The sequence below is a fragment of the Thermobia domestica genome, chromosome 18 (assembly GCF_964235325.1).
Source record: "Thermobia domestica chromosome 18, izTheDome1.hap1.1, whole genome shotgun sequence".
Lineage (NCBI taxonomy): Eukaryota > Metazoa > Arthropoda > Insecta > Zygentoma > Lepismatidae > Thermobia > Thermobia domestica.
The window spans coordinates 115221662-115249481 of record NC_137471.1 but is presented as its reverse complement, the minus strand read 5'-3'; the positions used below and the strand labels follow the sequence as shown (position 1 = coordinate 115249481).

The following is a 27820-nucleotide window of genomic DNA, read 5'->3' as shown; positions in this document are numbered from 1 at the left end:
ATGATGATAGTGTACAACATAGGCAACAATCTTATTTTTTTTCAATGGATTTCCACGCTTCACTACTTATAAGATAAATTACAACGTTTCGTAATCTTTTTATATTTTTTTTTAACAGATTCAATACTCCACTGGTTCCCAAATTGAGAACGTTATCCCTGACACGCATGAAAAGAAATCAAGATGGCATAGATTACTGAAATACTATGAATTGCTAAATTATTTTTACACTCTAAAGGCGTCAGATTTGTTTTATTATTTTCATTTAAGGCTAGCTAATCTTTGTATTGAACAAACTTCCAATTAAATATTGAGATTTTGTTTTACTGATTCCAATATGTACTCTATGGAACAGAAACATGAACATTAAGCAAAAACTATGAAAAAAATATTGGAGGATTTCTAAAAAAAAAAAAAAAAAGAAAAAAGAAAGAAAAAAAGAAAGAAAAAAGAAAAAAAAGGGAAAAAAGAAAAGAAAAGAAAAGAAAAGAAAAGAAAAGAAAAGAATTAGCTGGGTTGAACGGAAAACGAATGAGATGTTAGGACAAGGTGACCGGACGTCCCGTTTTAGCCGGGACAGTATCTTTTTTTTCAACTGTTGTCCTTTTTTTATCTGATTCTTAAACGGGACGCCTAAATGTCCCTTTTTAAGCAAAAACGACACAGGTGTCTCGTAATTATTATTCAAAATATAAATGGTCAATACAAATTCTATATTCTTCAGTACCAACACTCATTGCAAAGGTTCAGTAGTGCCTAGAACTACTGAATATTCAAATGAGAATTGAGTGTTCTGTGGTTCAAGTGAGAATTAAGTGGGAATTCTGAGTGTTCAAGTGGTTAAAAGTATTGTTGGGTAGTACTTAAGTTAGAAACGCTGTTGTCATTCATACTTGTGTATTTTGTAAATTGGAAACACTGCTGAGTCCCAAAATGCAATGAGGAAGTCAGATATTGTATATACCTCACCCCGTTGCCGATTCGTATGCGTATCGTTTTATAAAATAAAAGTTCTGGTCACCTTGTGTTAGTAATAGTAGCAGTAGGGGAAAAGGAAGAACTTTATTATGTGGGACGTGCTAGACGGTATGGTGGAAGGAAAGAGATGGAGAGGGTAAAGGAGACTGTAGTTGAAGGTAGGTATTAAAACAGAAAATTGCTACGTCAAGACTAAGAGACTAACTGAGGATCACCGTACATAGAAGCTCCTGAGTTGTAACGAGTGGCATACCAATAGTACAGGGGTGTAGCCACGGGGGGGGGGGGGCATCGGGACCAGCCCCCCAAATGATTTCCTTCCCCTCCCCAAATGGCCAACTTTTAAAACATCATCGTAAGATTACTCGCTTCAGTCATTTAAAAATAACAAAGTTTACATATAATTAATAATTTACGGTAAAACAGTATAGAAAAATTCGTCATACCGATCGAAAAATAGTATGGTATCTCTTCCTTATACAGATCGAAAAATAGTATGGTACACTTTTTTTCGACAAGAGATTACACTATTTATTGCGATTTATATTTGACAGTTTGAAATCAAACGTTTTAACAAGCTACTATAAATATAAATATAACCAAGAAAGTACTGTCGCTTTTTCACCTACCACTTTCGAACATCAATATATCAGTTAATATGTCCCGGATATTGCACAGTCCGATTATCACTTGTTCCATTCCTTGGACAATGAACTTAGAGGACACCAGTTCAAATCTCTGGTAGAGGTGCAAAATGCACCTGGTATCTTCGCTTCACGGCCCACCAAGTGCTACGGCGATTTAATCCATGGCCTTCCAGAACGTTGGCAGAAGGTATCGATGCTGATAGGGATCTTCTAAATACGTCTTAACCCCAGATGACCTATCGATGTTCGAAGGTGGTGGGTGAGAAAGCAATAGAACTTCCTTTGTTATCTTCATAGATAGGTTCTGTGTACGACGGCGATCACTACCCGGAAGTCAGTATAAGCATTAGTTCATTGCCTTAAACAACTCGTAAAGAAATGGCACATATTATAAATATTGCACTATAAAATAGAGTTACGCGTCAGCTACAACATAAGGTACTACTTCCTGTGATTATGTATTCTGTTATCTAAAAAAGTAACATATAAGAGGAAAACTTGATCAGTTTTAAGATGAGTACGCAAGATAGCGCTTGCTGTTAGATTTTGCTACTCCTGTCCTCAATTTTCTGAAATTTTTACTTACAAGCATAAATTATTTTATAAGTAGTTGAATCACATACAAAAAAGAAGAATCCAACTCAAAGTAAAAGATCGAAGAGCCAAGGGAAGCGAAGGGAAAGGGAGAATAATTTGAAGAAACAGCTAAGCGCTTTTCAATTTTTAACTGTTTGTTTCCACGTAAATATTATGCACACGTGTAATACAAATGTAGTTTAATTTGACGATCATTTTGAACATTAAGTATGTAATGTATGTGCTTTCTGTTTTCTTCTTTCCTTTTCTTTCTTTCTTTATTTTTGCTGAAACTCATTTTGCTTAGGTAAAATATTATATATTCTTGAAAATAATTTATATATGTTTTTGAGTTTTCATATATTCACGAATAGTTGCCTGAACTAATTAGTGGAAATTACTAATTAATTTCACTTACTAGGGAAGATCGTGGGGTGTTACTCTGACTTCATACTGACACTGTGCTCAGTTGACTCCTTTATACATATGAAACAATTAGGCAACCGGAGAAATCCTCGAGCGCAAGCGCGAATTATGAGCGTTGAAAGTTCAAAATTGAACAAATTTTGAAAAAGGTTTGGTTACTTCAACTTTTGATATACACGCTTCAGTTTTTGTACTGGGGTGTTTTCTTGGGTGCTCGACAAAACGGTGAGGTCAAAACGTAGGTATTTTGCAAGATAAGGGAACTTCTTGAGGAAGGATTGATGGGTAATGGCGTCTTACAACTTGCAAATTGCATCCTGTTTGGCACACCGGGTCAATAGGCTAATAAAATGTATTTTCCAAGAACTGTATTGTCATTCAAATGTCACTTTTCTGTGTGGTCACCTAAACATTAAACAATGACATTTGTCTCCGAAACGGTTTTCGCGAAATTAACTTAAAACGGGACTCCCAACCCAGCCGGCCTCTGTGCATTGTGGAGAAAATGAAATATTTCAGTTTAGCATCCCTTTAGGCTAAGAAAAACGATGATTAGGGCAAGTGAATGGTGATGGAAGAATTGATGGAATGAGAAGAAGGGAGGAAACAGGAGTACCCCAAGAAAACAAATGGACATGATGGTATTCATTATGGAAGACGGTGTTTCAATATCTCATAATTAGCCATTTTTTATAATTTTCAACGATTTTAATGGCGATTATTTGAAAATAGTGGTACGGTATTCCGCGAGAAATGTGACCAAAAAACAAAAAATCGGTTAGCGGTGATGTATGAAACAGCGGTTTTCTCGAGAATAAAAGTCATCTGGTTCACAACTTTGAGCGCATATTCCCGCTAACCATTTTTTTCTTTCTTTAAATTTTTCGGTCAATTGAATATCTTAGAATATTTCCTGGAGTTTGACAAATATTTCCCCAAAATCGACATTCCAATTCGCTGAAAACTAAGTACATGGCTGGCGATGATGTATTAGAACACCGTATTCTGCCATGCATAAGCATAGGCTGACAGGGTTTGAAGTACCGCTCAGGAGTTCCACGGCAGGCCTGTCTGGCGCTGCGCGAGCTGTTTGGATCGCATTTCCGCACGATTAGGGTCTAACCAATAAATATAATACCGGTGGTATAAACTAATATTCGTATTCACCCTCAATGCCAGCCTTAGTAGATAATTTATTTGATTTAACTTCATTTTAACAACATGATTTTTGTTTTCCACATATGATACTATATTTTAGTGTGACCCAGTGCAAAACTTTTGCTAAACAACTGATCCGGACAAAACAACATATTGGTGACAGAGCTTTTTGAAAAAATATTGGTCTCACTCCTAGCTACAGAAGGGGAAAAATCAGGCCTGTAGTCAGCCCAAAAATGTTGGAGAGGGGGGCGATCCAACCATATTATAGTTCATCACCATATTATTGTTCATTTGCAAGGCTACCGTGAAAATTTGCTTTCACGGCAGTGAAAGGGCGGCAGTAAAAATTTAAGGGGAGTCCGGCCCCCTAGACCTTCCATGGATACGGGGCTGGGAAGAACACTGCAATATAGATCATCACAAGTTTAATTGTGAAAACCACGACGTTCTTCATTGAATTTTGCACGCCTTGCAAAGCGTTTTCAAGACAAATTCTTTGGTTCAATTTGAAGGAGGCTACACAGAAAGTGATATTTGAATAACAATACAATCGAATAGGGGTAGAATATCAAATACATTTTATTAGCTTATTGACCCAGTATGCCAAATGGGGGACAATTTGGAAGGTGTAAGATGCCATTACCCTTCACAACCTTCCAAATAATTACCCTTATCTTGCAAAATGCGTAAGGTTTGATCTTACTACTGTGTTGGGCATCCAGGAGAACTCCCTGATGCCAAAACTGAAGCGTCTATCTCAAGAAATGGTTCTTCAAACTTTCTGCAAAATCTGTTCAATTTTGAACTTTTAACTCTCATAATTCGAACACGCTTGCGATCGAAGATTTCTCCGCTTGCCTAATTGTTTCATGTGCAAAAAGGCGTCGACTGAGCATAATATCCCACGATGTCAGAGTAATATCCCGCGACCTTCGATAGTTAGTATTTAAAAAATTCATAAAACCTTAAAGCTTGATTATTTTTTTTTCTCCTATAATGAAAAGAAAGTATGTATATCTTCAGTTGAGAAACGCAACCACTCATGTAGAAATGCAAATCCTTTTTCTACTCCGGAGCTACAGTGGCTCCGTAGTAGAGGATTGACATCTTGTATGTGGAGTCACTGGTTCGATTTCAGGTTTGCCAGGTGGGCTTTATGGTGGGCAAATACCATGTGTGTGGGGGGTTTCTCGAGGTTTCCCGTGTGATCCTACTTTTCTTATTCTACCATTTCATTCATTATCATCACTGTCTCGTTTAGCCTACATGGCATAACCGAGAGACATGAATGTTTTTTTTTTTTTTTGTAACGTCCTATCATTGTGTTCCAAAGGAAAGGTGATAATGATGACAATGAATGAAATAGTTGAATGAAAGATAGGGAGGGGCCCGGAAGAAATCCACACATATCGTTTGTCTGTTGTCTACCACAAAGCAAAATTGGTACGAGCTGGGATCCAGCCAAAAATCTTACCCGCCAGAAGTTAGTGCTCTATGTCTAGCTCTTATTGATCCAATATTCTGGCCGTAAGTGATACGTGTACCACTTGCGGTTTCAACATAAGAATAAGAGCGCAGATAGAACCTATGCTTGGGACTCTGAATCTATACCAACAAATAATTACTTGTTATCACTTACCGTCTTTGCTCTATGTAAATTGAAATTGTGATAAGGGGCAATGCAGAGTGACTGGATGAAGTAACTACAATCACTGGCATAAGTCACGGTTCAATCTATAACATTCTCCACGCTGTGCTCAGATTTCGGAATGTGTGCGCCAGGATGGCATCATACCAGCTGATAGACGAACTGAAGCAGGATGTGTTAATGTGTGACGAGATTTTGCCACTCGGCTAAAGGAAACGGTGATTATGAGAAATGAAATGGTGGAATGAAGAAAGTGGGATGAAACCCCGAGAAAACCCACGCAAACTATGTTTGTCCACCACAAAGTTCACTTGTCGCGAGCTGGGATCGAACCAGGGTCCCAAGCACCAAAGGTGAACGCTCTACCACTGAGCCACCACGGCCCCATTCCGAAAGTAAGAAAGCGAGCATGCAATAGAGGCAGTATCTATTATCGGACACAATCATCTACAGGGAAGTTAGTACTTTCTTCTGGGACCAAAAGGGTGTCATTTTGGAGCATTAGAGCCTACGGAACTCATAATAGCTTGTATTCCGATCTCCAAAAAATCGTAAATCTACTATACGAAGTAACACGGACTTCTGAAAACAAATTTCCTCTACAACATAACAATACTCGGACTCATACTACTGCCTATGATCATTGTAAATCTTTGTTTCATCCTCCTTACGTACCGAATCTCGCCTCAGTGGTTTTCACATATTTGTATCTTTTAAAGGCACTAAAGAGAAAGAAGTTACAATCTGATGAAGAGGTACAACAAATGGTATGTGACTGATTGCATAGCCAATAATAATAATAAAAAAAATGTTCTTCAGAGGCATTGGGATACTTTGTAAATAATGGGAAACTTATATTGAGCGTAGAGTGGATTGTGTAGAAAAATTAAGTTCATGTGTTTCATACTCGCTCAATGTTAAAAGAAAAAGTTTTAAAGGTTTTTGACACATCCTAAAACTAGAAAATTGTTGTTTCCGTAAGTATTGGATATGAAAGTGGAGATCATACAATTTTAACAACCGGTTTCTAGGTGAATGTCACATTTGAGCAAAGCAATATGCTCTGTCAACGATAAAGCCATGGGCAGCGGAGGCAAGGGGACAATGGCTTTACCCTGCATTTTCGAAAGGTGTTTGGTTGTTTCGAAACGTTTTTATCCAGAAACACACGTGAAGGCGTGTTATATTTGGTTACACCCATTAGAATATTTAACATAGGCCTTTTAATGTAGTCAACAAAGTTATGCAATATGCTTCAATAATAATTGTTTTGCATTAAGCGTTATGCATAAAAATGTATGTCTGGCTTTTCCCCCTTCCCCGCCCTTGGAAAAATCCTGCAGATGTTTCTGGATACTCGTAAAAGTGTTCTTATTTGGAACTGTTATAATCTTCAGGTGTTGTAGTGATTTCCAATACGCTACATTATTTTTATTATATATATATATATATATATATATATATATATATATATATATATATATATATATATATATATATATATATATATATTAAATTCTGTTGTTGTGAAGTAAATTACTGTTTAAAAAGTGCAGAGAAAGAAATTGATTAAAGTATTTTTTTTAAAAAAAAAAAGAAAGGAAAAGAATTGTATTATGTAGGAAGGAATTCGTTTTGTTTTTCTTTCTTTCGCTCTTATTTCTGTAAAAGCTTGAAGTTGTAAGCGAAACACCTTTTCTTTTCGTTAGCTGTGTGTTTGAATGACGTAGCACGGGAAGACGAGATAGTGAGTGACACGCCCCCTTTTGTGGCTTCGGTTGCCTCGTGCTAGCTATGCCTCGTTACTTGGTTTGAAAGTGATGCAGGGAGCTAGTGGAAGTTTTCGTCCATGCAGCAGCTTACGGTTGAAGTCGGGAAATTCGTATTACATTTTCTCTTTCCTTGTCAGTGCAAAAATCTAAAATATAAAATACCGTGAATTAATGTAGTGGTTGTGGAGTGTTTTTTCTTAAAAAAAAAAAAAAAAATGTATGAAGAAGTAACTTAACGTCAGTTTGATAGGCGAAATTGTTAGGCTATGTAGGCTGTCTCAATTCAATTGAAGTTGTATTAGGACTCCTCTTATACCGTCTTGTTGCTAGAATTTAACAAAGTTAACAATTAAAAGTGAGATTAGAAAGTGACAAAAAAAAATTAGATTTTTTAAAAAGGAGTTTGTAAAGATTAAGTATCTCTAAATCAGCGTTTCCCAACCGGTGTGCCGTGAATGAGCCGCTGGTGTGCCACGAGGAATCGAAACAAAATTATTAATTTTAGAGGAATCAAATTGTAAAACGTAGGGAAAATATATATATTTCTAATTCACATTACTACGAATCTATAATTTTAAGTTTCATATAGTGTTACCGTTCTGTACATTTCTAATGTTGAAAAAAATATTTGTTGTCATTGCTATGACCATTATTGCTTCTTTATTGTTGCAGACTATTTCGTAACTTGAAAATTTAAAATATCATTCAGTCCTTTCGACAAAGTACCTACATTTGTGTTTTAAAAGTAAATGAGATTTGTTTCCTCGTTCGTTATTTAGTGATCTTCCTTCTTAGTAAAAGGTTGGATACAGTTTTTAAAAAGAAAGCGTATTTTTAAAAACTTGAGTCCAATATTTCATTGCAATTGTTTTCCATTTTTAAATTAGAATGAAAAATAAGCATAATGATTTACCACGGGGAAAAACCAGTGTTTGATCTTTTTTCTTGTGAGAAGGAGATCAATAATCAAAGAAAAAATACCACTGTGTTTTATATTTACAATGTCTATAAGTGTGCCGCAAGAATTCAAGTAAAACCCGTAGTGTGCCGCAAGTTGAAAAAGGTTGGGAAACGCTGCTCATAATGACCTTCTTACTTCTAAGTTTTTAAAAATTGGAATTAAACTACGTAGTGGGATGGTAGTGCTAGTACGTAGAAGAGTGCCTAAACTCGTTAGTGGGTGTAAATTGAATTAGGTAGTTTTCGCTTGGAGTAGCGGTTGGAGAGATCAAAACTAAATTAATAAACGGTAGATTTCTAATTGAATAAATTTAAAGGGACTATATAGGAAGTTCAAGAGGAGTAGGGAAATAAATTACAGTACCAGATTGATCGAATTGAGACAGAAAATTACGTTAAATTTAGACTTATTAAAAGAAAATTATTTAACTGTAAAATTAACGCAGTAAGATTATACAAGGCGTTTAAATTAATAAGCATTGAAATAATTAAATTTATTGCAAAATCGTGTTGCACTATACTAGAAGAAAGACAAGGTCTTAGACTGTGGACCCAGCAGATGATTGGAGCCTTTGGGGTAAAAAATAATAATAATAATAATAATAATAATAATAATAATAAAATATCCTTTTCTGTTTCTAATTTTCCAAATGTGAAGTGGTAAGTACTTAAGAATTTATTTTTTGCTTTACTTAAAAACAGTAGATATAGTCACTGGGTGTTGAATGCAAACGAAAAAAAAAAAAAATCTATTATTCACTGAATATCTTTTGAGCCAAAATTCTCCACATCGATTACATTTAAAGTTGATAAATTTGTAACGAAGAAAGGGTGTTCGCAATTCAAGCTTATAATTCTCTATTGCTCATTAAATGTTTGGTTTTATAGTCCAAATTAAATTGATTTGAATACAGTGAATTTCACTTCTGTCTATATTTAATTGTATATTGTGCTTTAAATCTAAATTATTTTTGAAGCTAAGTAAAACTGTCCCAAAAATTTAATTTATCTGTTTAATTGCTATGTTCTTGCATTCACCAACCAGTTTTATTGTATGAACGAGAGAGAGTGGAGTGCTATAAGATTAACTATTTCCCTTTCATTTTTTGGGGGGAGGTTTTCAGGTACGCTGCTGCTGTAAATTTTCACTGGTTCAGTCACTCGCGATTACTTTTTTTAATTATTATTTTTCTCAAGCCATATAGTAATTGCGATACCGAAAAGTGACGCTTCGAATAAACCAAGTCAATATATATATATTTTTTAAATTCTTTTGATGAAGTTCTGGTTGATTACCTAGGAGATTTTTTTATTTGAGATGCTATTTCAATTCCGAACCAGCGGGTATATGGTATTATAAATTGGATCAGTCGAGATACTTATTAATGTTTCAGTAATGTACTAAATGCTACAGTGTGCATGTATAAAATGTGATCGTCTCTAAACACTTTTCTATTCGTAACTCATGTGGCAACATCGCATGTGTCGCAATGTGCCCTGCTATCTAGTGAGAAAGTTTTACCCTAAATGTGACTAGCGATCCAGCTTAAATTGAAATAGTTATGCACAAAGGTATAATGTTTGGTCCGGGGCAGTAGTTCTTTTTTAAACATGATAAGAACTGCCTGGATTATAATTTATGGTGAAAAAGCAAAATAAATAAATAATAATAATAATAAGCTAAGAGCAGCGCTTTTAGTTTTCCGGAATTAAACCAAAATTTTCCTCATTTTTCAGGCCTCAAAAACACGAACTGCAACACAATTTTTGTTGTTTTGTACATTGTAGCTGGCCCCCCTTGAAAAACTACGGGCCTCTCCTACATAAATCTGCTGGCTACACCCTTGAAATAGTAGCAGAATAGAGGGGTCCGGACCCCATCCTGCCCTCCTCCTCGGGCGCCCATGCATAGGTATCTTAAATATGCTGGAGCATTTACTTGTTACATAAACCAACCAGCAAGAAAAACTCAATGTATTGGTATTCAAGCTTTTTCCTCATATATATATTCCGTCTATCAATATAAAACTTGGTACAGTCATTTCTTATTCCCTATAGTATTTTTCGAGATACATTTGGATTGAGTGCTTTCACCCGGGGCCACTCCAGAGGCGTCCAGGGGCCGCGGTAGCTTGGCGGTAGAGCTTTCACTTCTGGTGCTTGGGGTCCTGGACTCAAACCTTACTCCCGCCAAGTGAACTTTGTGGTGGACAAACACCGTGCTCGTGGGTTTTCTCAGGATTCTCCCGTTTCCTCCCACATTCTTTTTTATTCCACCATTTCACTCATTTCTCATAATCACCGTCGCCTTTAGCCTAACCGGCATAAGAGTGCGCGACCGTGTTTCCGGGGAATTGGTGGCAATCAGTGGCGGCTAGTGGATTATGATTTCGGGTGTTGCAGTACGAACGATCGGAGACAGAAGATATAAAGTGAACTCATTGACTAATCAGCGTAACTTTAGAGGCAAATGCTATGCGAAAAAAAAAAACCTTTTCTTCTTTTGCTGACGCCATAGGTACAGTTAATATTAATTTTAGAAGGGTAATTGTTAAGAACAGCTACTTCTCATCTCCGGTGCACGAGGATACTTCTTACTGTTGCACTAGCTACAAAATTGATTCTATTTGATGTACAAGTGGTAATTCAACACATAAGAAACCCAGATCATGTTGCATTCACACTCCAATATGGAGTGAGAATGCAACGTGATCTAGGTTTCTTATGTGTTATATTACCACTTGTACATCAAATAGAATCAATTTTGTAGCTAGTGCAACAGTAAGAAGTATCCTCGTGCACGAAATATGCGTTCAATTGCCTAAGTACAAGGGCACTACACAAACATATATTATTAAGTACAAGGGCACTACACAAACGTATATATTAAGTACAAGGGCCACATTTAGAAATGCAACGAAAAGGAGAATAACGCCCAGGAAGCATTCATTTTCACATACCTCAAATGATTGGAGGATATAATCTACCCACTTCCAACATGAAGTTGTGAAACCGCGTTGTGGGGGGATACTTTTTTTTGAAAAGAAAGGAGGCCAGATGTCCCACGAAATGGTGTCTTTTGTTTCCATATCGCGGAATGCTGTCCTTCGCGTCTCGCCACAACCGCTCGATATTTTGCGTATGAGCGCCAGTTTCAGGATCTACGAAATTCAAGCTATGATTCACGCTGAAGTGCTGAAATCCAACCTCAGTCAATCTATCGTATGACTTCCAGCAGTCGCTATGAATGGTTGTACCAGGTTTCACCCACTGTTGAAGAACGCTTAACAGCTCTTCAGCACTTCGGTTCTTGACGACACACATGAATACATTGCCAGAACCAACCTCATAACCTCCAAAAACCCATGTGCCATCGATCACACGACCGCAGTGATTTTTGCGTTTCCCGAACTTGGACTCATCTATCTGAACTGTTATTCCTGGACCCCCAAGTTTAGTAGAGGAATCCATAGCCCAGCAAACACAAACCTCACGACAAAAGCTAAACCAATCGACACATGTGGGTTTGGAAATATTCAGATTCATAGTAGCATTACTGATGTTTGGACGACTATTCAAACACCAGTAACCCATAAGGCGCGTCACCGTTAAAAAATCGAGTTTAGCCCTAGAAAAAAACGTTCCCTTGAAAAGTGAAGAGGAAAAGGAGCACTTATTCTTCCTCTTCGAATTTCCAATGAAACGTGTTTTCTGACAACGAAACACATTCCTTTCCTTACAAAAAACCGCATCCCTACAACATTTGGAACATAACTTACCTAAAGGAAGTACGCCATGGTGCTGCAAAAGTTTTATACACTCATCTATCCTTTGTTTGACAGTAATTTCCACTATGGCATACTCTGAGAAGGAGCATTCAGAGCACGCCGGCATGCACATGAGGATACCACCCGCCATTTCCTTTGTCTTCTTGCTCTTCTTCTTACAGACTACACCTGTCGCCACCTACATCAATGCGCACACGCACAGTTCCATTCATGACGTGGCATCGAACATTTGAAAAGCGCAAAACGCCTATGTAAACACAGAACGTTGACAACACAACGAGAGCGGAATACACACACGTCTTCTTTAATTTCAAATCACTCATTAACTAATTAAAATTGGGTATATTACCAACTTTTTAAGTAGGTAGATATTCAATGAATAATTCCTGAAAGTATGGCGTTTCTCGTCCTTCCCTAAATGGGAAGTACGGCTCCTTAACTATAACCTTTAGAAGCTTTGTAGATTCACTAAATAGGTTTTCTAGATTATTGTGAAATTCATTCTAGCAAACTCAGTCCCTGACAGTGATCCGAATTCCTCTTGAATGTAGACTGAAGAAGGTTCGTAACAGAGATTGTTATAAAAAAATGTACGCTTTACATTTGAACACGCTTTATTCACCATTTATCTAGGTTTAAAACAAATTGTGGAAATGTATCTAGTGCATACAAAATTACTGTCATAAGATGTCTTGTAAATTTAAACCTTTCTTCTTCTCGAACGCTCTCCTGAATTGCAGTTTGTTTGTTTTGTCTAAGCCTTAATTGCAAGATTTTCCTCAGTTGAAAGCTGTTTTTTGTAGACCTAACTTATTTACAGAAGTCATGGTATACAATTCATTCAGAATTTGTGGGTTATTTACAAAATTAAAGCACATACAATAAAATTAAATCTAATAGCTAATAACCAAAACAGCTGATGCAAAAGAGGTACTGGTATATGAATTGCGAATGTCACATATTTATACATAGAGCCACCAACTGGCCGGTTTTTCGCCGGCCTGGCCGGAAAAATTGCTGTTATTTTGACTAAAACCGGTGATGGGTACAAACTTCTCATCAGCTCCTTTATGACCGGTTTTTTCAAATTTGTATCGAGTTCGAAGCAATTTCATCTAGTTCGAAGTATAGATATTGAAAAAGTAGCTTTCATTCTGTAAACCCAAAATTGTTACCTTTCACCATTTATCAACGATTAATATATTTTTGTTCACCTGTTTAGATAATTTTAGAGAGATGACAGGGACTGTATCAGGATAATTTTTAAATACACTTTCAAGGAATTTTATACATTTATTAAGAGTGAAAAAGGACTTCTTAAAGCAATTTCCTGTAGTTGAAGTAGAAACTGTGTTTAAGTGTTAAACTATTAGGTAGCGTTCTAGTGTTAAACTATTAGGTAGCGTTTTGGAATGGCAAAGACCACACGACAATAACAACAGCGATAGTTGTACTAATACAGACACCAGTAATCGTGACAATGGTGGTAAAAAGCAGAACAAAGGGAATACTATGTCAGTCAAGGAAGCAAATAGGGTTGAATGTCTAAAGAAAAGTTCATACACCTCAAATGAATTGCATACCAGAATAAGCAGATCTTACCCTTCAATTACGTACGATCAAAACGGTAATCTTGATTCATCTTTACGCATAAAATTGAATCCTCGTCATAGATTAATATCCGTCATTGATTTTATTCCTAAATATCAGTCATTATCAAAATCATTTGTACCATGTACGTCACAAACACCCTAGTATTCCACTGTCCTTGTCCTTACGACCGTATCGAATTAAGTTGGAAAGTCGTGATCCATTCCCTTCACCTCCAGTAAAATTGCTTGTTAAGTTTCATAATTCTAAAAGTTATGCCACATCTTGGTGGGAAACTCTCAAAATAGGACTTGAAAGTAAATAATATCAAAGCAATGTGTAGATTAAACTTTCGCCAGATAATTTTATTGTTACAAGAGCATTATATACAGTATTGTACAGGGGCGGATTCAGAACGGACTTCTGGGGAGGACGATAAGTAGTAAAACGAAACTCACGAATCTCTGCCACGGTTGTAGAATTAGAGAGCTCCAAACTCTGGTATGGGTTTTATTTACATATAAAATAAGAAAGTTTCTTTTGGAAGGAGGGGGGATCCGACCCTGGTACAGTATCAATTAACATATGTCTTGTAGTCAAGTATCGTGATTATGTTTTGTGTTGTATTTTTTTTTGTTAAAAAATTGTGATCATTATTTTCATACATGTTACCACTATTATGTTTCATGACTAGGTATTATAACTTTAATAAATAAATAATCGTAACTTTTTTGGAAGATGGTCTTGTTCTTCGTTGTGTTCACTAACATAAAAAGATGTAATGGATTATCAAGATGTTAGATTGATGTTCCCATGACAGATATTGTAGGTCCAATTCCTGAACTAGCGAAAGAATATTGATCAAATGGAGTGCTGAAAGTGTGAATTCTTTCTAAGTGTAGTAGTTCTTTTGAATCTTTTTTTCTCATTTCCACCTTATTGTCGCTAATGTTGGCTATTTTTAAGTATCTGTAGCGAATACTTGAGTGATTAGACTAAAAAAAAATTACATCCACAAAGAAATTGAACGTCAATTGAAAGTAAATAATTCGTGTTATTATTCAGTTCAAAATATTTTGTCTTCACTAATTCTGACAAAGAATTTGAAGCTTAAAATATGTTAAAGGATAACCATAAGCCTGTTATGCGTGCTATATGATTGCGAAACATGGTCGCTTACATTGAGGGAAGAACGCACTCAAAATACTTGCTATTTAATGTTATTCCCAGTGGTGTATTTACGATTTTGTTTCGGGAGGGGCTTTGCTAACTTTCGGGGGGGGGGCTTTGCCTGGAAATGTGAACATTCTGCAAGATATTTCAATAACTTTACTAAGTAAGATTTCGGGGGGGGGCTTAAGCCCGGAAGCCACCCCCTAAATACGCCACTGGTTATTCCCTACCTCTAAGTAGTTTGAAGCTGAGCCATTAGATTGCGCAAACCTCGCCATCTATTAAAAGTATATTTACATAGTATTTTCTAGTAGTGCGATTGCTCTCGGGAAATTAACAAGCACCTCTGAACACTTCCTCGAAACCTCGTTCCCTTTTGCTTTCGAGGGAGGAGAGAACTTGGTAAGACATCAAACCTTCATGTGTAATTACAAAAATTACATTTATGAACAAATAATAAATCATCAAGCTTTAATTGATGCGTAAGATTCCCTATCGAAGGCGTGGTAGATGAAGTTTCTGTTCTATATGAGTCGACATTGCCAACTGACATGGTCGATATGGAAAATATGTTGTATGGTGATAGAGAGGTGATACTTTTTGCTGAGTGTTTTAATAGGCGAAGACGACGAAGTGTTCAAACATTTTCCAAGTTGTTGATTTATCAATGTTAATGGCCCTTCGCTAGATAAGCTCAAAGTAAACGAGTTAGTTATTTCTTGGTTGAATGGTGGCCATCATTCTGTTGTGGATGATTTACCACGAAAAAGTTCTGGAGGCCAACAGGAAATAAACTAGAAGGTCTAGTCTCTTCTTTGTCTTTTACAAACTAGAAGGTAAACAACTTTAAATAAATATTGATAATAATTGAATTTATGCATATTTGTAACTTAAATTTAACGTGGTGTTTTAGTGATTACGCAAATTAGAATATGAGCATACTTTGTAGAGATATTATCACAGAGAGTACCCAAACATCTTAATACGCTTTGAAAAACTGATTTTTCAAGACTTTTGTGAGAAATACTGTGAACTAAGAAATCATAATCTTTTCCATATTGTACAGGGGTATTTTCCTGCGAATAGAAGTTTGTTGAAATGCATTGAGAACTTAACACTTGCAAGAATGTTCTCCTAGTACAAATACTATATTTTAGGCACACACTAATTACCCTACCCCCTTCAATTTCCTCACTGATAAACACTTTACCATTTTATATCGTAAAGGTCAGACCAACCGTTATTGTAACAGAGTGGTGCTCGAGAGAATGGACCGTAGAAATACACACTGCGATTAGTGACAATTTCACAGCCTTATTGTTTTATTACAAGTGTAAACTCTTTAGCCAGTAGAGAAAAGGCCGTGGATCAACCATTTCTCCGGGGGGGGAAGGGGGTGTAGACCTTTTGTCTGTTGGGAGAGGGATACGGTAAACATAAATGAGATTTGAAGGACATTATAAGTGGCACTTTTATTTTTCGTCAAGAAGTTGGGTAGGACAAGACAACCCATGCAGTCGCTGGACCGCGGGTAGTGGATAATGTCACCCAACTCAGTATGGGACAGTGATGCTAGTTTGGGGGAAATTTCTCCCGGCGTTGGGAAATTTAGCCAAGAATATTTTAAGGTGGGGAAAAAAGGGAGATATTACGAACATAAAATGTAGGAAAATTTAGCTTTGCGCACGAGTCGAGTCGAGACAGAATTTTCTTGACAAAATTAGAGTAGAGACACAGCTCTACCAATAGAGATACATACATTTTTCGAGTCGAGACATTTCTACAGCACATTTTCGAGACGAGACAGCCTCAAACCTTGTCTCGTGCGCATCCCTACTTTTCAACAAATGTTAGCCATACGTTTGTGGCATTCTTTCCGGAATTCCATACACAAAGTGACACTTTTCTTTGTCATAGTTTTTGTTTTTTTACGCTGATTTTCATACTCCTTTTTTCATACTCCTTTTTTCAAGTTCATTCTTCTATATATTTACGTTGTGTTGTAAATCCTTTCCCGTTTTAGCTACTAGGATCAAATTGTTTACAAATGCCAGTTGTGTGCTACATTACATAAACAAAACAGCACACAAAAGGTAAATAAAACAAAAATGAGACGTGGGTCCATTTCAGTAAAAAATGTCTACTATTAGGGGTCCTAGAGATATGTATTCGTATGGCTTTGAGATTTGTCAATATTGTCTCCTTAATTAATTTATCATGTATGGAACGAGCCCAGGGGAGTAATTAACGGTCCCACAAACCTTGTCGTACAGGAGGGCCCACAGGGTCCGGGGGCCCATAAAGAGGAAAAAGGTCCCAAAAATGAGAAAAACAACTTTTCTATGGGGACCGAAATACTCTTATTAATGCTTGTCCCTCCTGGAAAAAAATCTAAGTTTCGGCGCTGGTACAAACATATGTAAGAACAAGACCATTTATTTGAGCAATCTCAACCTAAGAAAAAAATAAATAAATAAAAAATAAAATAAAATAAAATAAAACCCAAACAATGAAGAAACACAATGCAAGGAATAACAATCAATGCGTTCCGAGTTCTGTGACTTCTTCTGAGGGCTGCAATTAGAATTAGGACTAACATTTCCTATCAATATTCATAAAACAGAGTGGATGATAACATTAATATATATTTACTATAATATAGCAATTTATCCTGCGTATTTGTAGTGTTAGAATTAGTAATATTTTTGTTTCTTTGTAGTTTCAACAATCAAATGAAGTTAGATTAGAACATGCTCGAAGTATACAAAAAATATATGATAAAAGCAGTAGACGCAATTTCCCCTCTTCCGCGTAACGTCACACTCCCAGCGACCAATGCAAGTGCGACAGGAGACAGCTGTAGCCGGCGATGGTTCGAGAATAGGGCTGAAAATAGCAGGTGAGTAAAATACTTATATAATTTGTAGTTAATTTATCAATAGGGTCGGTAGTTTATAGCGAGTAGATAGTGACTAAGAAACAAATCCGATAGTTTACTAAGAAACAAATCATCGTTTTTCGAGTACGGAGGCGAGTAACATGTAAACTTCTTCATATCACCCGCTTAAAGCTGGTTTGTTTGTAACCAGCTAGCTGAACAGGGAGCGGAAATGACGTTTTCTTCAGAAGAGAAACCTATAAATTATCAGCCTTATCAAAAAACTCTAAATTACGGGGTTTGGTTCGCTCATTCTCCCTCTTTGCAAATCACATACTCGGTAACCCCTCCCACCTTAAATACGCCACTGGTTTAGCCATTTCTAGCGACTTTTGAAGTTCTATTTAGCCAGTTTCTTTCCTATAACTATAGGAGAAGTTTACATGGTACTCGCCTCAGAAAATGATTTGTTTCGTTTCCAGATAACCATAACAGTTTAAGAGGAGCATAGAATGTTTTTTTTTTTTTTTTAATCTTTAAAGAATTAAATTGTAATTCTTAAGAACAGTTACTTGTCATCTCCCGTTCACGAGAATATATTGTACTATCTATATATTAAAATGCTAGGTTTATATATTTGTCACCAATCTCGGAAACCACAAGTGCTAGAAACATGCCGTTTTCATTGGTCGATTCCAAATTCTGTGTAGATTGTCCAGTTCTCATTCAATTTTTGAAAAATCGTGTCATTTTTTTTCTATTCAACATTTTAAGGGCCATTTTGAGCCCATAAGATTAACATTGTTGCAGGACGAAACTACGACTGCAGCAGTATGCAACCAGTTGAGAAGTTATGTATGGCGACACCTGTTACGTACTACGAACCTTAGTATGTTGGACATGAACTACTGAAAAACTGATTAAAATTTTGATCTGAATTAATTCCTGTTCTACCTAACAGCTCCCCCCCTACCTCCACCAAGTACGGCACCAGAAACGCTTTATGGAGTGGGCGGAAACAGGCGCACCTAGCTGTTGGCAGAGATGGAGTGGGTCAAGTGGGTCCAGTTTTCTGAGTGGGTCAGTGGGTCGTAGGTCAACAGCATGTGACCCACACCCCACCATGACCCACTGAGACCCACCACCCACCATGACCCACTGAGACCCACCACCCACCATAACCCACTGAGACCCACCACCCACCGTGACCCACTGCGACCCACCGACTCAGTATGATCTACCGACTCACTATGCTCACTGCATTATAGACAGTATCTTCTGAAGACTGGTAAATGTGTCTTCGTTTTACTTTCAAGACCTTCATTTCCCGTCCTTTTCCATTTGTTTCTGTCTACTTACCTGAGGTGAATATATCTAACCAAGTGAAAAAAGAATTTCAGGCACTTTTGGATATTGATATTTTTAATTGTAATAATACAATAGGACTTATACTACTACTTGGCTTTCGAGCCCTGTGAATTTTTAGAGGAGCTAACTACTGGAAAAAATACATTTTTGAATCACTGTAATATATAAATTATTATATATAAAAAAATTGAATGTAACTGTGTGTCTGATCACCACGTCAAATTGCGAAGTCAAATAAAATTACTTTTGGTATATAGTTAGGCCTTAATCCAAACTGGGATTATATTTTGTTTTCATTATAATGCATAATATCCTAAGGAGGTAGTAAGGATCCGAATTTTTGAGAAAAAATTAGTATCTCGCAAGCCGTTAAACTTACGGAGCTAAAATTCAGTGTATTAACTCTTTATTGAAAATAAACAGAATGCGACCTAGCATTTTTAAAATTCTCGTTTATGTGCGAGGGGGGCACTTTCTAGGCCTATATATGGAAAATTGGTAGTGAGTTGGTTTGTAAAAATGATCGAAAACGATCGATGTTATTTAAGAAAAACATCAAAAACAAAAAAATACAGTGCTTGGCTTCACATATCCATTACTTTCTACTATAATAATTCCTGAAGCTTATGTTTATTATATGTAGCGCTTACAGCACAGGGTAATCAACCCTTAAAGCTGTGAGAAAAATAGGCATAAAATTTGTGCTGCAGGCTTAATTACAAATAAGAAATCATCAGTTTATCAGACTTGAATTGATAATTTATTCACAAGTGGGGCCGCGGTGGCTCAGTGGTAGAGCGTTCACCTCTGGTGCTTGGGGTACCGGGTTCGATCTCAGCCCCCTCCAAGTGAAGTTTGTGGTGGCCAAAATCGTGCTTGTGGGTTTTCTCGGGGTTCTCCCGTTTCCTCCCACTTTCTTCATTCCACCATTTCATTCATCTCTCATCATCACCGTCTCCTTTAGCCTAACCGGCATATCGTGGGACGTAAAGCTTAAAACATTTCATTTTGTTTAACTTGTTGTTCATCAATGTTAATGGCCCATCGCTAGACAAGCTCAAAGTAGACGAGCTAGTTATTTCTTGGCTGAAGGATGGACATCATTCCGCTGCGGATGATTTACCACGAAAAAGTTTACCAACAGGAAATAAACCCGATTTCAGAGTTGTTTTAAGGTGGAAAATTACGAGTTATGGAAAATGTATACCGGTACTTGTATCACTAATGGCTTATTTGTATTATTCAACTTTAACCTAATTTTTAGTAAGTCTCTTCTTTGCTTTAGGTAAGCTACTTTGAATAAATGTTCATAATAATTGCAATTATGCATATTTGTAACTTAAATTTAACGTGGTGTTTTAGTGATTACACAAATTACAATTGAGGATACTTTATGGAGATGCTCTCACTTAGGGTACCCGAGAACCTTATACACTATGAAAAACTGATTTTTCAAGTCTTTTGTGAGAAAAATACTGTGAACCGAGAAACCATAACCTTTTCCATATTGTACAGGGGTATTTTCCTGCGAGTTTCTTTTGGAATGCGTTCAGAAATTAACACTTGCAAGAATACTCTTAGTACAAGTATATTTTAGGCACACACTAATTTCACCCCCCTCTCGAGCTGTTTCAATTTCCTCACTGACAAACACTTTACCATTTTATATCGTAAAGGTCAGATCCACCGCTATTGTAACAGAGTGGTGCTTGAGCGATTGACTAGAAATTCAAACTCCGATTAGTGACAATTTCACAGTCTTGTTTTATTACAAGTGTAAACTCTTTAGTCAGTACAGAAGAGGCCGTGGATTATGTTCAGAGTTGATGACGGACTTTGGTGAGTCAGAATAGGTTACAGTGGATGAGTGGTTCATGGTGGGTGGTGGGTCACGGTGGGTGGTAGGTCACGGTGGGTCAGTGGGTCACTGTGGGTCGTGGGTCAGTGGGTCGTGGGTCACGGTGGGTGGTGGGTCAGTGGGTCGTGGGTCAAGTTTTCATTGACCCACGCCAACTCCTGTTGGGTGAGTAAACAATGAAAATGAGAACTGGGCAATGTAGAGAAAATTGATGGGAGTGCGTGGAGATCATTCATTTGGGAAATTGGACATGCATATTCAACATGTTCGAAATTATGGACAACTATGCGACCATAAAACAACAATCAAATACATCACAAATTATATTCACTGTTAATGATATCATCAGTAGCGACTCTAGACTCGTAATACTTGGGGGGAGGGTAAGAAAAATTTTGGGGAGGCAAGACAATCACACTTGTTTTGCTTTATTATTATTATTATTATTATTATTATTATTATTATTATTATTATTATTATTATTATTATTATTATTATTCAGTTGTAGGTAAAGAAATGGAGCGAAGAGTGAGGACCTCTCCTGTAGAGCCGCCACTGGGTATCATGTATGTTTCTTCTTTTCGTTCTGGTATTTGTAAATAGCATCTTCCGCTTCATGTTTGGACCCAATAAATATACAAATACCATATTCGGAATTTAAATATTCCATACAGCCCTTTACCAGCTTGTGTTGGAGTTTCAAAATAATGTAACAGTTACTTTTTGTGGGGATTGGGGGGAGGGGAGCAAGTAACGCGTTGGATTTTAAGGGAAAGTGCTTTTTCTAGCTGACTACGAATTACAGCACAAGATTTCTCAGATATACCTGTACTACACTTCTGTTAAAAAAAAAAAAAAAAAAAAAACGGATAAATCTCATAAAATACTTTAAAGGAAGCGATAACAGTAGCTGAGACGTACGTAACCAGTTGACAGAATGCAATCAAACTTTGTAGGAGTATATTTGTGAACATGCAGAATCGATTGGTGTAGAAAACAAAATTAGTATAGAAAACGAAATTCTGCCTTCGGTAATAGTTTACAAGAGAACCTTACCGTCTTCCGTGCACGAGGATACTTACTGTTGCACTACGTAGAAAAATGATGGTATTTGATGTATTTGGTTGGAATTTTTTAGTAATCTGTTGATTGTCTAATAAATTGGAACAGTGGACAGCAGAGCCGGCGTTAGCAGTTTTGCCGCCCTGGGCGGTACTTTTATATGCCGCCCCTTTAATCTGCAAACCTTATTTTGACAGAAGACGTTCAAGTGTCACGAAAAAGTAAGATGCCCCATTTAAAAACATATATGAAATGGAAAAGTAAACAAAAAAATTGAACTACTTCACTCGAATGCTTAGGGGAAGGTCGGCTGGTATCGGACAGCGGGCGGTATCGGACAAAAGCAGTTTTCGTTATTTCTCGCTTAGGACAGCACCTGTTAAGCTTACAGTGAGTTAATCGGAATGAACTAACGAAGTCCACGCCATAGTGGATTTGTCCGATGAACGGTGTGTCTCGTGCTTCAAGGTTTTTGTATTTTTACGAGTGATCAGGTGCATGGAGATAGATTTTTTTGGCTGTAACTTATTACAAAATAAGTGTATTCATATAGTGTTGTTATCACAACATTTATTAGAATGTTAATATTATAATTTAGGCATATAGCTGCATTCGTGTTGTTACAAGCCGGTAGATAGCTATTCATACGTTGTAAGTCGTTCGGCTGGTATCGGACAAGGTGGAATCGGGTGGTATCGGACTAAACATTGGTAAATAAACTTGACATTTTTTTAGTGGTTCTTGGCTTTTTCAGGAAACCATGGGGAAAATACATGGCAATTGGGATGAAGAAAATATAAGGTTGGCCATGGACAAAGTTATTTCCAAATAAATGGCACTACGTGCAGAATGTGCTAGATGTAGTACTCCTAAGAGTACATTAGGAAATCGTATCAAAACAAAAATTGTTGAAAGGGAAAGAAGCAAGAGCTAAGCCTTGCTTCTCGGATAACAAAGGCACGTTTAGTAGAACGTTTGATCGCGACCAAGAGGAAATACTATTCAATCATGTAAAGGCTTTGGATAGTCAACTAATGCTACTAAGTAAACCAGAATTATTAAAACTAACTTACAAACTTGCTGAAAAACTTACAAACTTGCATCATAAACTGCGGGGAGTCTTTTGATGAAGATTGGATATAGTGTAACATATATAAAGACTTGGTCCATGAACAATATGCCAATGTTGAAGACAAACTGTTTTATCATTGTGATTTGTGTCACAATAAAAAGTAAGTGGAGATGAGACTAAGAAGTTTAAGATCTCTGTTTTACTTTTATTTTAGGCTGTGTTTCAAAGCCTAATAAAACTGTATTTTGTGTGTAAGAACTCCTGTAAGTAAACAGCTAGCAATTGTAAGTTCTGTTATCTCAAAAGACCAATTAACTATAGTTTTATGTTTGTCCGATACCACCCTCCACTCTATAAGGACACTAATTTGTATTATCTTTGATTTTTTACAAAAATAAATATTATTAGTTTCTACCCGTCAAATCACCTTTAACATGTTGTGTATGAGATACCAAGGTATCATTTTGTGCATTAAGTAATTTGATATAGCTATTTTTCAGCCAGACAGACTAAAAAAAGCTAAGATGTCCGATACCAGACGACCTTCCCCTACATAATATTTGAATTACGTCGTATGCTACATGACACAATATTCAGTATGCTCGATTCTGCTGTATATCTGTGATCTGAACCAAAGAATAGAATTTATTTCTTGAATAGAAAACAATAATCGGAAAATATGACGGTAGTGTGATGTTCAGTATCGTATCAAATGACTAGAATACATGTAAAGATTGAATAACAATAAAAAATTTATTGTTAGGTATTAATTCTATTTTCCCAATCACAACGCCATTTGTTCTCGAGAAAAAATAAAATAGTCTAATCCATTTTCCTTTTCATTCATTAAAATTCCAAAATGTTGCCAATATTTTTATTCTCAGTAGATTTCTATAGCTTAAATTCCAAACAATCTAGACTCTATTATTCTAGTAGTAGATATATACTTACTTACTTACTTAAGCCGTCCTCTTCTACCTTCCAGTGTAGAGGGGTTTCCAGAGAGCTTTCCAATCATCTCTGTTTTGTGCTGTTGTCTGCACCGTCTTCCATGGAACCTTCTTGTTCTTTGCGATTTCTCGAATATTTTCCAGCCATGTTTTCCTCGGTCTTCCTTTTGGTTTCTTTCCTATAACTTTTGCCTCGTATACTTGTTTCACTATTCTCTTTTCATCCATTCTTGTTAAATGACCGAACCATCTCAACTTTATTTTCTGTATTTCATCTTCCAATGGAGCTATTTTAAGCATATCTCTTATTTTTACATTCCTTATCTTGTCTCTTTTAGTTTTACCCTCTATTTTTCGCAGAAATCTCATTTCCGTTGCTTGTAGTTTCTTTTGTTGGTTTGTATTCAAGGTCCAAGACTCACAAGAATATGTTAATATTGGCTTATATATCATTTTGAATACTGTTGTTTTTGTTCTTTTTGTTACTTCCTTTCTGTTCAGGAGCTGTGTCTTTAACCCATTAAAACATCTTCCTGCAGCTGCTACTCTGAGATTTCTGTGTCTAGTTTTCCTTCTTTATTTATCCAGGTTCCGAGGTATTTGAAGTTATCCACTTGTTCTATTGTTTCATTTCTGATTTTGATGTGGTGCTTTTTGTCTTCTTTAGAAATTATCATTGATTTTGTTTTGCCTATGTTTATTTTTAAATTTCTCTTTTCCAAGTGCTCTTCCCACAACTTTAAGTTAAAATTCAAATTTTCTTCTGATTTGGCTATTAGTACTACATCGTCTGCAAATGCTAATTCAGCGATTTTTATTGGTTTCATTTTCCAGAAGCCTACTTCATACCATTTGTTGTTCTTGTGACATTCCTTCATAACGTCATCTAATACAAGGTTGAACAAAATGGGGCTGAATACACAGCCTTGTCTTACTCCTGATGTAGTGTAAAATTCTTTTGATGTTTCATTACATGTCCTGACGTAGTTCCTTGTTTGTCTATAATAACACTGAATTACATTTGCTAACTTACTATTTACATTCCTATTTTTGAGACTTTTCCATATTTCTTCTCTTCTGACGGTATCAAATGCTTTCGTTAGATCTATGAAGCAAAGGTGTATTTCTTTATTTTGATTTATTCCTTTTTCTATGATTTGTCTCAGCGAAAATATTTGATCTTGTGTGCTTCTGTTTGGTCTAAATCCACTTTGAGAATCTTCCAATTGCGGTTCAATTTCCTTCCTTAGTTTTTCATCAAGAATCCTTGCAAAGATTTTAGCTACTGTACTCAGGAGCGAAATCCCTCTATAGTTATTGCAGTCTTTATTGTCACCTTTCTTATAAATGGGTACTATCACTGCGATTTCCCAATCACTGGGTACTTGTTCCTTCTTCCAAATCAAGTTAAATAACTTTAACAGCATTTTTCTTCCAAACGTACCTAGATGCTTTATCATTTCTGGAGCAATTCCATCATGTCCTGAAGCTCTTCCGGCTTTCATTTTCTTTATTGCCCTTTCCAATTCTTCCTGTTGGATGTTATCTTCCGTCTTTTCTGTTTTGTGTCTGTCGTCTTCTTGTGACTGTTTTTTGGTTCCTCTATGCGCATATTTCCTTAACTTTTGCCTTATATTTTCGACTCTCCTATTTCTTTCTTGTATTGGTTCCTCCTTCTCTTTCAGTGTTTCTTCGAAGTATTCTCCCCATCTTTTTATTATCTCATCTTCCTTAACCAATATATTCCCTTCTTTATCATATATTCTTTTAATTATTGGCTCTTTTTGTTCTTTTCTCATTGATTTTAGTGTACCATAGAATAACTTTACGTTTCCTTGATAATTCTCCTGTAATCTTTTCCCGAAGTCTTCCCAAGCTTCCTTTTTACTTTTTATTACTAGATCCTTAACCTTTTTCCTCTGTTCTTTGTATCTCTCATAGTCGTTATCCGTTTTCGTTGATAGATAGTTTTTCCATCTTTTCTTCTTTTCTCTGACTTCCTTTTGAATTTCTTCATTCCACCATGCTGTTCTTTTAATTTGTGATCCCCCAATTTTGGACTTCCCGCATACCTGCACTGCTTTCTTTATGATTGTTGTTTTAAATTGCTCCCAAAGTTCTTCTACGTCCTCTATTTCTTCTTTTTGTAGTAACCTTTCGAATACTTTTTCTGTTTCTTGTGTGTATGCTCTTCTAGAGTCTTCTTCTGCCAATTTCTTAATCTTTATTTTCTCTGTAACTTTCCTTTTTCTAATGGCTGGTTTTCTTGTTTCTTCTCTAGTAACTATTATTTCCATTGCTAAAAGATAATGATCGCTCCCTATTTCTGGTCCTCTCATAACTCTTACATCCTTGATTTCTTTCCATTTTTCTCTAGGCACTAATATGTAATCTATTATAGATTTCTCTTTCTTTGATGGTTCTTCTCTTGTATATAGATGGATATTTTTGTGTTTAAATTTTGTATTGGTTATTACGAGGTTGTTTCCGACGCAAAACTCGAGGATTCTTGTTCCGTTGTCGTTTTGTATTGTTTCACCATATTGCCCTAGTAGCCCATTATAGTTCTTAGTTTCTCCCAACTCTTCCATTGAAATCTCCAATTACTATTGTTGATAGGTTGCTGTTGTCTATTGTTTGTTGTAATGTGTCCCAAAATACTTCTTTCTGTTCTACTGGAGCATCTTCACTTGGTCCGTACCCTATAACTATTTTTTCTCGTCTATCTTCTTCCTGATCTAATATGATTGTGAGAGTCATTATGTTTTCGTTCACAAACTCCCAGTCTTGTATTCTGTTTATAATGTCCTGTTGTACTATACAACCTACTCCTCTTCTTGCTCTTTCGAATTTTGATACTCCTGAGTAAAATAAAGTATACCCATTCCCTATGTTTTCTATACCTTGTCCTTTCTTTTTGGTCTCGGTTATTCCTATAATTTTCATGTTTAGCTCCTTTGCTTCTGCTGTTAGTTCTTGTTCTTTTCCTGTTAATCCTCGAACATTCCAGGTTCCAATTCTCATATATCCTAATCCTCGCCTTGTTGTTATCAGATCATCCAGACCGGCTCTCTGTTTCCCTGTTCTTTTGATGGTTGACGATTTCGGACATACGAGTTATCAGCCCGTAGTATCCTATCGTGATGAAGGGGTTGCCTTCTTTAGGTGCTCACGCTCACCTTTGTCTGGCTGTTGGTCTGCAGACTTCTTGTTTTACAGGGAATTTATGCCTAACCCTCCTCCTTTCTCATCCGGGCTTGGGACCGGCAATGGCGGAGTTAGTAGATATATATTGTTATTAAATAAAAACATTACTTAAATGTGATATACTTGTAAAAATATTTAAGAAATTTCATGTTCGTTTTAGTTTTTCATAACTAATAATGTAATCTAAAGTAAATTAATCTTAATGTGTTGAGGGTTTTGAAACTTTGAATAAATGGTAGATCACAATCGCATCATAAAGATTTAACTATGGATAGATCGTTGGTCCAAAACACATTTCAGCCACTTTTTTTTCACTTTCTCCAAACGATTAGGAATTGTGAGCGTGATCAACAGGTGCAAAAATGCCCCAGCTTTCGTTCAGTTGCCGCGTTGAATGTTTTTCAACCCTTTTTTGGCTATAAACTTTATCTATTTATATAATAAACTACTTTATTTATCTTCTATTTTGAGCTTTTTTTTACATTTAAGCCACTAACGCATTTACCATGAAAATATATTTTTTTTACATAAGAAATTTTTGAATTTATATGTAATTTTCTTAAATAAAAAATACACTAATTACACAGAAATTGATAAATTTTTTATCTATTTCAAGTTCTAATTATTTAAATAAGCAAAAAGGAGGCAAAATGGCTGACTGGTTAGTAATCATCCTCTTACCGGAAATTGACATAGATAAGTGCGA

General features: G+C 36.2%; 1 long non-coding RNA gene across 1 annotated transcript in view; it reads left to right on the top strand.

The window, feature by feature from the left end:
- Positions 1–7065: 7065 nt before the first annotated feature.
- The window catches only part of LOC145675950 (uncharacterized), a 121944-nt gene continuing 101189 nt past the window's right edge, over positions 7066–27820 (top strand). The window contains exons 1-2 of the long non-coding RNA XR_014129248.1: positions 7066–8828; positions 17439–17618. This is a non-coding gene — a long non-coding RNA (uncharacterized LOC145675950). The remainder of the gene's footprint in view (positions 8829–17438; positions 17619–27820) is intronic.